At 45.8% G+C, this 16,563-nt stretch overlaps 1 protein-coding gene across 1 annotated transcript in view; it reads left to right on the top strand.

The window, feature by feature from the left end:
* The window catches only part of LOC135397931 (uncharacterized), a 265,815-nt gene that overhangs the window by 37,950 nt on the left and 211,302 nt on the right, over positions 1–16,563 (top strand). The window lies entirely within an intron of this gene.

Genomic DNA, 16,563 nt, shown 5'->3' with positions numbered 1-16,563 from the left:
ATACACAACTTCATTTTTCTATTTTGCGTAAACTATACGCGGTCTGCTTGGAAAACGACGTACAAATTTTCTTAAGGAGCAGATAAATATAGAAATTTCTACTCCGTGCTCAGATACCAGCATTTCTGCTCAAAAACCTGCAAAATTAAGCACTGCTTACTTCGTCAAGATTTATCGCCAGGGTACAACAATGTCAGCTCTACTTCCGTTTAAGTGATAAAACAGTGCGCCCCACGCGAGCCACACGCGGGCCCGTTCTCGGGACGCGACGCGCGCGATTCCCCGTGCGAGCGCAACGCGGGCCGATCCGTTACCGTTTCCCCGAGCAGGCGCACTGTTTTATCACTTAAACGGAAGCAGAGCTGACATTGTTGTACCCTGGCGATAAATCTTTTTATTCCAGCGCCAGCAGAATGTATTCAGAAAAGGCTCCGGGTGTGTAAGGTCAGCCCAAGGTGTGTTGATGGGAGCGCACTGCTCTGTTGGGTCTCTATAGTATTCTTGCAAAATATATGGGTGCAAGAAAATAAAAGAAAAACGAAGAAGGCAATTCAGTCCTGTATGATGATCGCTGCGTAGAAGCACGGCACCGTTTTCTTTGTGGAGGTATAGCGAACGTGCATTCCTTTCTTTCTTTCTTTTTTGGTTCGCGTCGGTCGAATGGCGATATCCTATTACATCCTGAACGAAGACCTATCGCTTTGCGATCGCATACAAGAGTGATCCATCTTTTGACGATGGTAGGATAATTATTGACCTGAGGAATAATATCGATTTATGTGGTTGTGAGAATAGACTTTGCGTTTGTGAGTGTGAAAATGTGAGTGTGTGTCTGTGTGTGCGCGCGCTTTTCTGAACCAGGGATCCCACTTGACAAGTAAGTTCTTTGTGTGTGCCTTTTCATGTGACACGAGTGATACATTTATGTACTATTGCGTGGAATAGTGGTTTAAAAAATAAGCGTAGCAGCGCTTGCATTGCTATCTGTAGGATAGACCGAGAACGTTTTTAATGGAATTGCCTCGCAAACCTGGTGAAGTCTTTGTTTTGGGCAGGCTATTCTATGAGAGCCGGACCTGTTGCGTTGCATTTGATACGCTTTCCTGAAGCAGTGTGCTTTGTCCTTGTAGTGTGGTTTACGCCTTTATCAATACAAATGAATAGAAGTGTTTGTTTGTTTGTTTGTTTGTTTGTTTGTTTGTATGTGTCTGTCACCTTCGTAGCGCTGTTCAAGCTTTCTTTTCTTTGCAAAAATTAAGACTTTATGGTATTAAGCTATTCGAGTAGAAGTGACTTTCCCTGCTCGCTTAAGATAAATTGTGTATCCCTGTCCTGTGCTTTCTTCACGCAGGGCCAATGCAAATGAGTATTTAGCATTATGCAAGAATTATCTGATAGCATCTTTGTCACAGTTTATTAGCGTGTGCGTCGTGCGTCTTATAGCTATGCGAGCAAAAGTGCGTGTAATTTTCGCTGCTCTTTTCTTATTTTATCTACTTTTATGTAGAAGAAAGCCTCCTGCGTAAAAGCTCAATAGTGTTCTACCAGTGGAAGTGGGGTTGTTTGTTTGATTTTGTTGGGTGTTCGATATCTTGACGAAGTAAGCAGTGCTTAATTTTGCAGGTTTTTGAGCAGAAATGCTGGTATCTGAGCACGGAGTAGAAATTTCTATATTTCTCTGCTCCTTAAGAAAATTTGTACGTCGTTTTCAAAGCAGACCGCGTATAGTTTACGCAAAATAGAAAAAAATGAAGTTGTGTATGCTCTATGATGATCCGCCGCAGGCTTAGGCCTTTTCCCCGATGAGCAGTGTTTTGTATGCGATGTCGCATGACTGGACTTGTTCAGTAGTGTTGCATTTTTTACGCTTCGCTAATATCTTGTTGCTGCCGTCTTGTGTTAGACGTTGAGCTTCGAAGCGATGTGCGGTAACGCTACGATTATTCCTGAGCGCTCCGTGTGCTTAATGCGTTGTCCTCTGTGCGTGCATGCGTGTGCTTTTTTCCTGATTTGTGACGTCATCATTTCATGTCTGGACTTGTTTAGCAGTGTTGCAGTTCTTTCCGCTGCTAGTATCTTGTTGGTGTCATGTTGTGCTAGCCGCGTGGCGATGTGTGGTGACCTGAGGTCTTAAGCCTTTTCCCTGCTCACCTAAGGAAATTTGTGTATCCCTGTCCTGTGCTTTCTTCACGCAAGGGCAATGCGTCTGTGTATGTGGCACTATCAGGTACCAGACATGAGTGTCTTTTTCTTAGTTTATTAGCATATGCTTCAGGTTTTTTTAAGTCAAGCACAAGTGCGCGCAATTTTTCGCTGCTCTCTTCCTCAAATCACCGATTTTACGCAGAAGAAAGTCGCATGGTGCGGCTGAGAAGATGGTTTCTCTGATTGTTTGTTAGATGTTGTTAGGAGCTCGGTATGTAGAGGAAGTCAGCTGTTAAAGGTATCCGTGAAGAAATGCTCGCATCTGAGCGCAGGATAGGAATTCCTGAAGCAGTGCACCCTCAGTGTAAATTAATTATTTTGGATGTGAGTCTGCTTCACTGCGTGACAAGGCTGAAATGGGAAGAGAGAAAAAATTGGAGCGCTTCATTAATAGCGATCCAAGTAATAGGGCAATAATAGTTTCCATAGAAAGTAGAATTTTAATGGGCTCCTCAAGTTATAGTTTTGTAGTAGTTTTTCTGAACTGCAATGCAAGGTAGAAAATCATTAATATGGTTGGAATGCCATCATGTTCCCGTAAAGGCGTTCTGTCTTGTGCTTTGGCGTGCGCGAATGGAACTTTGCTCGCAGGCTTCCGCGCGTTTTTGCTCGCAGGTGTAGCCTCAGACAACGAATGTATGAGCATAGAAAGGGTCATGTATTACATAAGCCTGGAGGTGATGTGGAGTGGACTCACTTATCATTTTAAAGAGCAGTGGTAGTTTACTGTAATTCTAATGACCATGATGAGCCTTTGGGGTGAAAATCGTTAATATGCAGGGTGCTTTTTTGTTGAATTTTAATGAGAGAATGAATGTCATTAAGAGTAGGACAAAGGAAATAATCTTGCGATTCAATAAATAATAGGAGTCTTTGCCGCTGTCTTCTTCTTCAGACAGGATGTGATGACGTCACGAAGTCTGTAGCAATGCATTGACCGTTACTGGAAAAAAGTGTAGCAATACAAAAAATGGTGTGTATTGTCCTGGACGGATTTATGATGAGCACTGTTTTTGAATAAGAGGTGTGCGTGTGCTTAGAAATAGTTTGATACTGGTTTTCTTCTTTGTTTCTTTTCGCTTTTTTCCCCCTTGTTGTCTGATAAACATGCGCTGACATGCCTGGGCCTGTTCTGACATGCTTTCCTTCTACATGTAGTTTTTTTTTTTCTTTTTGTGCAAGGAATATTCTTGACGACGACGATAGTGCTGCCTTGAATGGGAATAGTGCTATTCTTAATAATTTTGCGATTCATTTAGTTCAGAGAGTAACCGCGAGGGGGACAGGTGTGTGACTTTATTCAGGAGGAACAAAGCGTCATTATTCAGTTAGGTGCAAGGCTCTTGGTTGGGATGGACATGTCTTGCTGAACCATTATTTTTTCCCTGTACAGTAAGACTTTGGGAATGAAATGCTAGAATCTCCTATCTATGGTGTTTTTCTGCAATAGTTTCCTATGCAATCATTATAGTATAATAAAGGAAATAATCTAGGGATAGTGATTCAATAAATAACAGGTCCCCTGTCTAGAGCGTAAGCGTCCTTGAGCCACGCACCTGCATGATGACGTCATTCCGCGAGACTATTGTTTCAGGTTGACCTTGTCTAGAGGAGCATTAGTGGAAAAAACAGTGTAGCCCTGAGACAATAGGATGACGTCACGACCAATGAGAACGGCCTGCAGGGGGCGCAAGGATTCACTTCTCTCTAAAGTCCCTGGATGACCTCGCTCTTTGAGAAGTAGCGACAGGCTTTACGGCGCCGGCAAAATGCACACATTGGCCGGAGTCGCGCACGTGATTTCCTAGCGGCACTTCCGCCGTTTCCGTCCGCCATGATCTTCCCAAACCTGGTTGCAGCGGCGACAGTGCGCTGAGTTTCTCCCGTGCTTGCGGTTTGAATAATCTTTCGTGCGTCGGCAACTTAATCAGTTGAGAATGACCGGCTGTTGCGCCTTCAGGTGCAGTGGTCGTCCCGAAACCGGGCAAGCTATGTTTTCTGTTCCTATGGGCAAAAGCAAAGAAGCTGCGGCGAGGCGAAAGATGTGGCTGCACAAGATAGGTCGAAAAAAAATTCAAGCCGACGAAAAGTAGTAAGCTCTGCGATGTGAGTATTTCATAGAACATTCGCTCTTCTTTACGTATGACGTATGCGTACTTTATGCACACAATTCGTAGTTCTCAAAAAGTTTGTTCGTTCGAATACTTAGTAGGATCGGCATGTCAATAATTCTTGATTAATATAATTCACGCATTTTTAGAAACACTTCAGAGAAGATCAGTATGAATCGCTTGTGCTTCAAAAGTTCGGGCAGAAGAAGCTGACATCCCGACGATTTTTTCACATCGACCAGAGAAGGTTTTATCGAGGAAGAATCCCCGTGAGCGACGCCGAATGGGTCAAGGTAAGTACAGGATGGTTCAGAGAAGTCTATTGGAACCTCGGTTGGGATCTCCAGTTTCGTGACATCGGCTTACGATATCTAGGCGCCAACACTTCGGAACATCATGTGTTAGCGGACATCACATCGTCATTCACTGGCCAGCTAATACCCTGCTCAAGTGGCTCTGATGCCAGCGACAAAAACTTTACAGAAGCACATGAAACAGGTATGTATGCGTATTCCATTTGCGCTGCTGTAGCAGTTCATGGCGCAAGGTACATGAGCAATTCATGTTTCTGTTCATAGATTTCTACGCAGCTGAGCAGCTTCCAGATGCCACTGATACAGATATGTCGAGTTGTCCCTCTCAACCAAGATTGCTGTTTGATCATGCGAGTATGGTGCTTTCCTGTCGTTTTATCACTCTGAGATTATTGCCCCATCATTTTGACAGGCGTCGAACACTTTTTACAGATTACACTTTACCAGGAGAGAATAGTGCAGGCCTTGTTGTTGCTTATGAAGAGGTGTCCAAGATGATTGTCACAAGCTCTACAGTGACAAGATCTACAGTGAAAAGCACTCAAACTGAAGGCAAGTGGAGCACACTGATACGGCTCCTGTGATAGGTGTCATAACACAGTTCCTGTTCCGCAGGCATCAAATTCTTCACTGCTTCTGAAGATGCAGCAAAACGCATTAGATTGCTGGAGGAAAATGTCTCATCGCTACAGAGGAAACTCTCCTCAACACAAAGACGGGCCTCAAAAGTGGAGACAGAAAACAAAAGCCTAATCGAAGGTAAGATAATGCAAAGTAGTGATGCTGATAGAAGCATTCACAACATTGAGTTAAATGTAACCACGAAAACTCTTGTTTTAAATCATAGGGTTACAGCAGTACCTCAACGACGATCAAGTGATATGCTTGAAAAAGACGACAATGCAAGGCATAAAGTGGAGCGATGAGACAATAATAAAGAGCCTTAAATTAAGACTCTCTTGTGGCGCTCGGGGCTACAGTGTGATGCAAGGGCTAGGCCAACCTCTACCTTCAGAGGGAACTCTTCAGAGAAGGCTTGAGGGTTATAAATTTTCATCAGGGATACTTCATGAGATGCTTAAACCGCTAGAAGTGAAGGCAAGTTACTGAACATTGTTCCCCGTGATCATGTACTAGAAGTTGAAAAGCCTCAATGTGAGATGTCTGTTTGATTTCCAGGTCGGAATCATGAAGGAGGAAGAGCGCCACGCTGTACTTATGCTGGACGAGATACAGATCACAGAGAGCTTCGACTTTGATCCATCTACAGGCACTGTCATTGGAAAGCCGACCATACCCCTGAGCAATGGATGTTTGCCAGAATCAGCAGTTGCAACCCACGCGCTCGTCTTCATGCTAGGAGGAGTGAGCAGCAGGTGGAAGCAAGTAATTGCCTATGAATTTACTGGGGACTCTTTTCATGTCCCAACAGTGAAGAAAATCATCATCAGCATTATTGCCAAGAGTGAGAGCATTGGGCTGAAGATAGATGTTGTTGTCAGTGACATGGGAGGAGGGAACCAGGGAATTTGGAGGGCTCACGGAATTATTATGGGCAAGCACTCCAAGAAACAGTGTCACAGTGTGCATCCTTGTGACCCGAGTCGCCGCCTATACTTCACTGCAGACGTTCCTCATCTCCTGAAGAATCTGAGAAATCACTTGACCCGTGGTCAACACATATACCTACCCCAAGATGTGGCAGCCAAGAATGATCTTCCTACGAACAAGGTTTCACTGTCCTATATTGAACAACTTGTAGAGATAGACGAAGAAAATGAACTGAAACTTGCTCCACGTTTATCACGTGAATGTCTAAACCCAGCTCACTACTCAAAGATGAAGGTCGGGCCGGCATATACGCTGTTCAACCATGATACAGCTGCTGCTATACGCTACCTCGTACACACAGAACAGATGGACAAGGAAGCACTGGCTACAGCCTGGTTTTTTGATCAAGTTTTCAGATGGTTTACCATGATGACGTCCCGTAAACAGGAGGAAGCGTTGCTGCATAAACGCAAGGATGGTGTAGCTTTCTTAAACAACTTCATGAGCGTAGTAGAAAACCTAAGCATTGGTGATCAACGAAAAGTGTGGAAACCTGTACCAACTGGCATTCTTCTCTCCACGTCATGTGCCCTTGGTCTTCAAGAACTGTATATGCAGAAATACAACTTCGAATATGTTTTGTTTTCACGCTTCTGCCAAGATGCTCTGGAGAACTTCTTCTCTACCATCCGCTCCAAAAACCAGGTGCCAGCGCCGAAAAAGTTCAAGCCAGCATTACGGAATGCGATAATGGCGGAGTTCCTGCTTCCAAGCAAATATGGAAGTTACGAAAAAAGTGACGGCGAACTTCTTGTGGCCATATCTGACCAGCAAGATGTACAGTTAGGAGTGCCGGATTCTATGGAGTCACCTTCCTCAGTGCCAGCGGAAGAAGAGGAGTCACTGGAGTACCTTGCAGGGTACGTTGTGAATAAGCTGAGGAAGAACATTGCCTGTACAACCTGCATATCTGCACTGTCTTCATCATCTGAAGGCTGTAATACGTTGACAGAGATGAAGGCATACAGCTGTGGAAGTATGCCTTTAACTGTGCCATCTCGTCAAGTAGTGAACCTGTTGAAGGTAGCTGAAGGACATTTCAGGGAATACACCGAAATGATCTTGAGTAGTGTTTACTCAGTGCAGCAGGTGACAGAAATTGTTCTGAAAGCCAGTTTATCCATGGGATTCCCAGACTGCCACAAGGTGCCGGAAAAGCTGCTGCAGCACTTCTTGCACACACGGCTCCATATCCATCTCCGCAAGGTGAACAATGTGCTGAAGCAAAAGGCTGCTAGTGCGCGGTGTGGATGTAAAAGTGTAGGGATGAGGACAGCAGTGAAGAACATTTAGTACCTCATACAATCGCCAAATCTCACGCTTCACCAGTATGCCGAGGAATCAACCAAAAAAAGGCTATCCTGTATCCTGAGGGATGACTGCATTGTGAAGGACACGCAGTGCTCAAGCAGAGCCACGAGAATGTGTAAAGATCATCCTCTCGACAGCATAATGCTGGAAAAGATGAAAGAATAATAAAAACTGCGCCTGTCTGAGCCACGAGAATGTGTAAAGATCATCCTCTCGACAGCATAATGCTGGAAAAGATGAAATAAAAATAAAAACTGTGCCTGTCTATTCTTTTTGCATGTGCATGAGCATATATGTCCACAGCTTTCTTATTGGCCTGCATTAAGAAGAGAACTATAGCATCACTATTACCCTCCTGAATATACTACAGATTTTTGCACTACAGAGCATATACTCAGTTCATTGAATTTTCTTGTTTGCTCAGGTAGGATATTTTTCATTGCCTGGCTAATAGATTGAAGCTGTAGATGTGAATTCGCGCATGAGCATGTTCATGAACACATGATACGCCCTAAAGCAGCGGGAAATTCTCCTGTAAAGTCCAATGGCAAGAACACTAACGCGATACTGCTTCCAGGCGCGTTAGGAATCTGGAGGATACGCATCCTTTCCGGGAACGCACGGACTGTTAAAAGAGATTCCACAGTACGATGTTCACATAAGGGCTCCACAATATGATGTTCACATAAGGGGGTAGGAACCCTCTGACTTTTATATTATTGGGCCATCACGGCTTTATAGATTCCAAGTCTCCCGCGGAGCGATAACTGGACGCTACACCGCGAGCCGGGCACTTGGGAAGAACATGGCGTTTGGAGGAGTGCGAGGGCGATAAGGAAGGAGAGTGAGGGAAGGGTTGTCGCTACTTCCCTAAGAGCATAATCCAGGGACTTTACTTCTCTCTTGAACACTGACGGGTCTGGACACGCAAATTCTGCTCCTGGTAATTGCGTTGGTCGTCAGTGGAAGAGCGTAGCTTCGCTGGGGTTCTGTCTGCCCCTGATGGGGTGCGGATGTGTGGTTCGTCACTGGTAAATGGTGTTCGACCATGCAGGTGGATTTTGTGATGAGCGGATTTACAATGAGGGAATGCTGTGAACGTGAAAAATGATGGTGAGTGTCTTTTTCACTCTGTTCAAGTGTTTGTTTTCCTCTGTCGCCCCGCAGTCGTGCGATTTGTCCTGACGTATTCTGACATGCCCCGATATGCATGCTTTCCTTTGCTGACGCTTTGTATTTTTTCTTTTTTGACAAGGAACATTGTCGTCTTGACGATAGTGCTGCCTGAGTTCTGCGTTCCTGGTTACCCATACTCTGTGTTGATTTGTTGAGTGCCTAGTCCTCTTATTTGCCGTTGATGGAGTTACGTGTTAGGATATTTTGTTCTTTTGCAAGTCTCATTTAGTAAGACTTTGGAATTCCTACGATCAGCTTTCATGCATGGTGCTCTTCTGCAATAGTTTCCTATTCAATCGTTATAGAAGAATAACGGAAATAATCTTGGGATAGTGATTCAATAAATAATAGGTCCCCTGTCTAGAGCACACGCGTCCTTGAGCCACGCAGGTGCATGATGACGTCATACCGTGGCTTCATTGCAGATTGACCTTGTCTAGAGGAGCATTAGTGGAAAAAAACAGGGTAGCCTTGAGACAATAGGATGACGTCACGACCAATGAGAACGGCCAGCAGGGGGCGCAGGAATGCTCTTCTCTCTTAGCCTCTCGCAGGTGGCAGTAGGAGCGCGCGGAGGGCACTAGGAGCGCATGCGCATGCGTAGCACCCGTAGAGTGGCGCTTACGTCAGTCCAGCTCTGGCTCTCGTAGGCAGAAGACGTGCGCTCGGTCGGTCGCTCCGTCGTCACTTGATCCCTGGCTGTCGACGAGAGCGGATGCTCCATCGCAGCGGGGAAAAAGGTGAGTGAGTTACCGATGCTTGCGCGTTGTTTTACCGTGCTCGTGTTAAGCATTTTCTCACCGTACGCGAATGTTTAGACTTGTTTAGCGCTGTCCAAGCCTGTTGACGCACATATACCATCGTGTGACTAGTGGTTCCCGCCTTGTGTTAGCCGCGAAGTGTTGTGACGCTGTGGTTAGGCCTAGTCGATTGCCTTAAGCCTTTTCCCCCGATGTGCAGTGTTTACTCCGTGCTGTTTAGCAGTAGCGGTTAGGCCTTTTCCCCGCGCTCTGGCATGCTTAGACTTGTCGAGCAGTGTTGTCATTTTTATGTGTTGCTAGTACTTTCTTGTTCTCTGTCTTTCTCGTATAGAGATACGATGCTGGCGCCATCTGGTGTGATGCCTTGGAACTAGCGTGCCACCTGCCTCTGCAACCGTCGTGCTCCAGTCGCCCGCACCGGCGTGATTTCTTCAAGATGGCGTCATTGATTTTCAAATAAATTATTTCCCACTGTCTGCTTCCTTTCTATCGAGTTTTTTATTTCCTACAACCCGAGTTTTACATTGAAAATCCACGACAAGTATTGCACTGAGTCAGGTTTTCCACAATTTAAAAATTTTAAAAATTTAAATTTAAAAAAAAAATTTAAAGTAATTTTAAAATCATTTAAAGTAAAAAGTGCAATACTTGCCGTGGATTTTCTGTGCAAAACTTGGGTTGAATGATTACTACTGTTACAGTCCCAGTACAAGCCGTTCATAGTATCTTTTTGGCACCATGATACATATCATTTGAGTCATTGTAAAGGGCCCAGCTGCCGCCTTCCAAATTTTGCGGTAGTTTCCGATGCAATCACAGGAGAGGGGCATAACATAAGCCGTCGCGTCTTTATATGTGTCTAAAATGTCTGCCACCGTGATTAAAGGGGTTTTTGTTCTTTTTAAAGGGCTCTGCTGTAGCCATTTATGGAGTATGCGGCCGCATCCGTTATTATTCCAGTAGAATGGCAATAGCATAAGCCGTTGCGTATACTTATATGGCTTTGGAACTATGATACAATGGGTATCGACCGTTTTAAAGGGCTCTGCTGCCGCATTTTCCGTATTTTGCGGTTATCTCTGTTACAATCCAAGTAGAAGGGCATAGCAGAAGCCATTGATGACATGTCATCGGGAGGATGATACAAGGGGTCTCGCCCGTTCTGAAGGGCTATGCTGCATCCTTTTCCGATATTTGCGGTCGCCTGTGTTATGATCTCGGTAGAATTACATAGTATAAGTTGTTGATAATATGTCTTTGGCAGCATGACACAAGGGGTTTTGCTCGTTTAAGAGGGCTCTGCCGCCACGTTTTCCGAATTTGGCGATCGCCTGTGTTATAACTCCAGCAGAATAGCATTGCACAAGCCACTGCTAACTTTCTTTCTTTCGCTCCATGATACAGGGAGTATGGCCCGTTTTAAAAGGCCTTGCTGCCGCCGTATCCAAATTTTGCGGTCCTCTATTGCGCAACTCCGGTAGAAATGCATAGCATAAGCCGTCATGAATATGCCTTTGGTACCATGACACAAAGGGTTTCGTACGTTCTAAAGGACTCTGCTGCAGCCATTTCCGAATTTTGTGGTCGCTTCTGTTGTGATCCCTGTAAAAGAGCATCATAAGCCGTTGATAATATCTGTTTGGAACCATGATTAAAGAGGTTTCGCCCGTTCTAAAGGGCTCAGCTGCGGTCTTTTACGGATTTTGCGGTCGCCTTCGTTACAATCCCAGTGGGAAGGGCAATGGCATAAGCCGTCTCGAATGTGCCCCTGGCACCATGATACAAAGGTTTTTGCCCGTTTTAGAGGGCTCTGCCGGCGCCTTTTCCAAATTTTGCGGTCACCACTGTTAAAATCCCAATACAAGGGCCTAGTATAAGTCGTTGATAATGGCTTCGCTATGCAGAATACACCCGTGACTCTTTGTGGTGTATTACTTGGTTGCCCCTGCCATCATCGGGGTTGCAGAACTTACTTTTCAGGTTACTTTTTACTTTTCTCAAAGAAGTTGGCAAGTGATGCAATGTTTCAGAAGGATACTATGGGTCATTTCTTGCAGGTCGACGTGTAAGCAAATCATGGACTTCTTTATGCGTGCTGCACTTCGAGAAAAATTGGTTGATTACCATGAACAGTGAAATTCAAACGGCTTCGTAACGGATATGTATTTTCATCTATGATGTCTTTTCCTCAGACTTTAGCACCAGTGCTCGTAAGTGTCTGCTGCCGTGTAAATGTTCAGACTGCCGGCGATTTGCCGTGCAGGTTCAGTTTTGCGCCCCGTATCTTGGCAAGTTTTTTTCCTTGCCATATCGTCGCGGCTCTCTCATGCTGAATTCGAACGGAAGGTATCAGCTTTTAGACCGTTGCGCAACTCGTATCAGCACCGAAGAGGAACGACAATTTCTTCTTTGTCATTGTTGTTGCAGCTGGCACTATCATCAATGCGCATAGAAGACAAGATGCGGTACCCTGCGTGATAAGATGTCTGCGTGATTTCGAGTTGAGCGAACCATAGGGGGGTATATCTTTATGGATACATATCTATGGGTATATGCATTGGTGGCCAAGCTGTATCAGGAAATCTCATGAATTACAGGAAGGTGGTTCAGGGGGAGTGAACATATCCCTGGGTGTGGGGGTAATGAAACCCCTGTAAAAGACCGCAATTATAGCAAAGTAGTAGCGCAAACAGCTGAGCGGTATAGTTATTAGGCATTCGCATATACAATTCGTCAATGAAAAACTTCACTTGACACACCAACAGAAACAAATGAGCTTCTTTTCCAAATGAGTCACTGAAAATTTGAAAGGCGTTTCAAGTTCTTCGTACATAGTTCTTCATGAACGATTATCCAAACGTTCAGGAGTACTGAAATTGTCGGTTTACACACTGTATTGTTGATTGTGCTTGCATTTTCAATGTGAAAAAGAAAAAAATCAGGGAAAGAGACATAATTAAAATTTTTCACACAATGACCCTCGTACAGAACTACTCCATCTCTTTTTTCCCCTTTTTTTTCTCTACGCCTCTCTGTGCTCCGTATAATTTTTCGCGCATGATATCCAAAGAGGCTGCTGCTATGCTGCAAGCCCATCAACTTAGAGTAATAATTAAGATGATGCCATTCTCTGCACTTGCCTCTACTATTGCTTCTCAATTATCATATTACTTACAGTGTAGGAAGCGAGTTACCTCAGGACAGAAGCCGCCGATATTTCGAACGGAGACTGTTCTTCTTCTGGGCACCGTCCTCATCATTGGCATGGTATTTAAAGGGTTAGGTGTGACGTGTTTAAAGGTTCATGCGAATTGTGGGTCAACATGCCCGGAGGGAAGAAAGATGCCATTCTCTGCACTTGTCTCCACTATTACTTCTCAATTATCATATTACTTACAGTGTAGTTTATCAAAATGCTCGTTCAGACCAGATCGCTATAACTACTTGTTGAGGTTCATGAGTCACAAGAACTGCTCGAATGTGAATGTACTTCCTAACGTCGAGAGAATCAGCACTACATCGATCAAGGGTAAAAACAATGCCTGAAAACCTGGTTTCATTCCAAATTCTTCATTATTGGTGTGTGTGTGTGTGGGGGGGGGCAGCTTTATTCTATTTAGTGGTCAAGAGCCCTCGGGACACAGAATAGCTGACTGCAAGCCATGCACATGCGGCCCGCGTGTGAGAGAGCCCTGATTGCCGTGATCTAAGCATTGCTTCATCTTAAGCGAGAAATAAATAATGTACTCGAGGGCGCGTAGCACTTGTTTAGCGTTATCTCCAAATCTGGTATTTAGTTCTGCTTCAAAATCTCTGGTCCAAAGAAGTCGCGTTTGATCAAATCAATGCCACTCGCAGACGTCACCACTCGCATCGCCACAGCACTCGCAGACGCCAAATTGTCCATATGCTCCATTTCATTTAGTAATAACTCTGGATATAAACGTGATATCGAAGATGTCATCACTTAATTACGTAGTCTGTATATCCATGCTTAATAGCTGTGAGTCCGCGGCCCATACCTGTTCCCTTGCTAGGGCCTGCGAAGTAGCGTTTGGTCAAATCGTTCATTTTCAAGCGACCAAAGAACAAACAGGAGACAAGATCACACACAAGTCGCTCTGTTGTTGTTTCGTGTTTGTCCTTTGGTCTCTTGTGGATTTACACCAACCAGCCCAATCTATATACTTAAGACATTTTGGCAAATCGTCGCCCAAGTGGCACTCACTGGCGCCAATTTATCAGTTTCCTCTATTTTAGCTCGTAATAACTCTTGATACCAACTTGATACTGACGGTATCATCATAAAATTATGTAGTCTCTGTATCGTCTGCGGACCGTAGCTGCTGTCCTAGCTGCATTCTTAGAGCTCGCATTTAGTCAATTTGTCGTCCAGAAGGCTATCACAGGCGCCAACCTGCCAATTTCATCCGGCAATCTCCCGACAAGTCTCATGCTCGTTCCCTCAGTTACACATCACGTCTTATTCTTCATCTTACGCGAATGCTCCCGGCCGTGTTATCGGTGTTGTTATCAGGTCGGTGTGCGAAAAGGGAATTGTTCGCCTCAGATATGTCCTCCCTTCCCTGCCCAGATCTGTTCCTCCTCACGTACTCACGCACCACCCTGGAAACTTACCCAAGCAGCACAATGTACTGAAAGTCGAGTGCAATAGGGGTGGACGGTATCCCAAGCAGCACAATGTACTGAAAGTCGAGTGCAATAGGGGTGGACGGTACGTGTATTATCAATGTTCTTTAGTTTCAGGAGTCTGTTCAAGGCCTTCCGCCTACCCGTCCACCCCTATTGCACTCGACTTTCAGTACATTTTGCTGCTTGGGTATGTGTCTTATCAATGTGTCTTTAGTTTCACAAGTCTGTTCAAGGCCTTCCACCTACCCGTCCACCCCTATTGCACTCGACTTTCAGTACATTGTGCTGTTTGGGTTAGCTTCCTTGGGTAGTCCTCTGCTATCAAGTCAAGCCGGGTTTCAGAAGGGGTGTCCCTGAATGCTGCTCTTGTAGTTCTAGCTCGGATCCCTTCACCAAGGGCCATCTTGATGCGCCCCTGGTTGTCCTCGTATACATGCAAGCAGGTTTGCCGATGCTGTGTTCGAAGACTGGCAGAAGCTGTCGCAACGAATATCTCCTGAGATGCATGTGCGGCTGAAACGTATTCTGCTTCCGTTTACGACAATGCTACTGTCAACTGTTCCCGACTGGACCAGGAAGTAGGGCTGAGCACACCGAGCACAATGACCACTCGTTGACTTGCGATCCACCAGGTTTCTTACCCATTGGGCATTGTTGAAACTTTTACAGACGACGACAGTCTGCCCCCAGAGCGTGGCTCGTGCCACATGCACTTCATCATTCCTTGTATCACCTGCGCACCAGTAAACATCTTCACCCCGTCTTTCTGTCCTGTCTTCTACATGGTGCCGTGACCAGGATCGCTTGATAGAACGTGAGGACGACAGAAGGATGCGGCCGACGGACCTGACCACAGCCATGGAACGACAGCATCTGAACGCAAAAAGGAACTTGCTACGTGCGCAGGTGAGGGCCATCATGAACGAAATGGAACGAGAAATGGCGTCTCATCGACAGCAACCGACTACAGGATCGAGACTACAAGAGGACGTGGAACGGCTACTGAACCTCAACGATGCCCTGAGGAATACGGATAACGAAATGGAAGCTCACTACGATGAGGAAGAATTCCGAGACGAATATCTAACGCAACTGAATTACCAGGGCGACATCGCATTTGCGATTTCCAGGGCGAAGGCTTACCTAACCGCAAGACGAATGTCTATCATCAGCGCGATAAAGGCCAGACATGCAGCGTCACAAGCAGGTTCCCAGAAAGACTACACATCGCAACGGGTATATGCCAAGCCTCCAACCAATAATCAGGGCCAAAACGGGCCTGACAGCAAGAGCCTGACTGTTGAGGATACTCTCGGTGGGAACGGTAAAGAGGGAGATACGGAGGAAGTGCTGTGCAAGGCTGTGACGGCAGAATCGCTTGTTGTAGAAGTGAGTCAGAGCGTACAAAACTACTCATCAGAACACGCAATGATCTCCACCTCCTCAAAGACCGCAAGTGAAACGACATGCTCATTGACTGATGAATGCCAAGTGATCGAAGGACGGACAGTCATCCACCAAAACGCTTTGCTCCTCCCCCAAATAGCGATTGAAAGGTGCCATGGAGAGCCGAGCCGCCAGCATGACATACCACACAACCCAAACGCTCCGATGAATAACCAATCGCAGTTTCAACCGGAGCTTTCCGACCCTTCGATCGACAGCGGCAAACTTACTCCTCAGCAAAGACCGCAGTGCAACACTGCAACGGGAGCTACACCACCTGGATGCAGCGCAGTTGTCACGCCACGTCTAAACAAGCAAGGACGAATCACTGCGGACTTCTCAACGGTACATAACGTGGCCGCCACTACCGCTGACCAGACCATCTGCCTGTGCCAACTGGACTTCTCAGCTGATGACAACGCAGCGCGCCGTGGACACGCTGAAATCCGCACACGAGCTCCGAAGCATCGAGACTGCCACAGGAGTGGTCAACTGCCCTCCAAAGAGGATGAGACGCAAAGTGTGGCAGTAACGCCCTTGCGGCACACCCAGAAGTTGAGGAACCGCGACATCAATGGTTTGCAGCGCTCGACTGCATGGATGAGGAGACCGACCTGCGTTCCGTACTCGGACCCTGGAAACTTCGCGCAAACCCACATTGTCCACGTACCACCCGTCAGCCACGTACCAACATCCACCTCCACGTTGTCGGGGGGCAGGATGTTGAAACTTTTACAGACGACGACAGTCTGCCCCCAGACCGTGGCTCGTGCCACATGCACTTAATCATTCCTTGTATCACCTGCGCACCAGTAAACATCTTCACCCCGTCTTTCTGTCCTGTCTTCTACAGGCATCGACCTAGCAGAGCAGTTTCAGACATCTACATGCAGACATTCACTAAGCATCTAAGCCCGTAGAGGTCTAGTAGACGTCAACTTTTAGACCTAGCCCTAAAGTCTCAACTTATCTCTG

This window comes from Ornithodoros turicata, chromosome 6 (assembly GCF_037126465.1).
Source record: "Ornithodoros turicata isolate Travis chromosome 6, ASM3712646v1, whole genome shotgun sequence".
Lineage (NCBI taxonomy): Eukaryota > Metazoa > Arthropoda > Arachnida > Ixodida > Argasidae > Ornithodoros > Ornithodoros turicata.
This window is presented reverse-complemented; position numbering and strand designations above follow the sequence as displayed.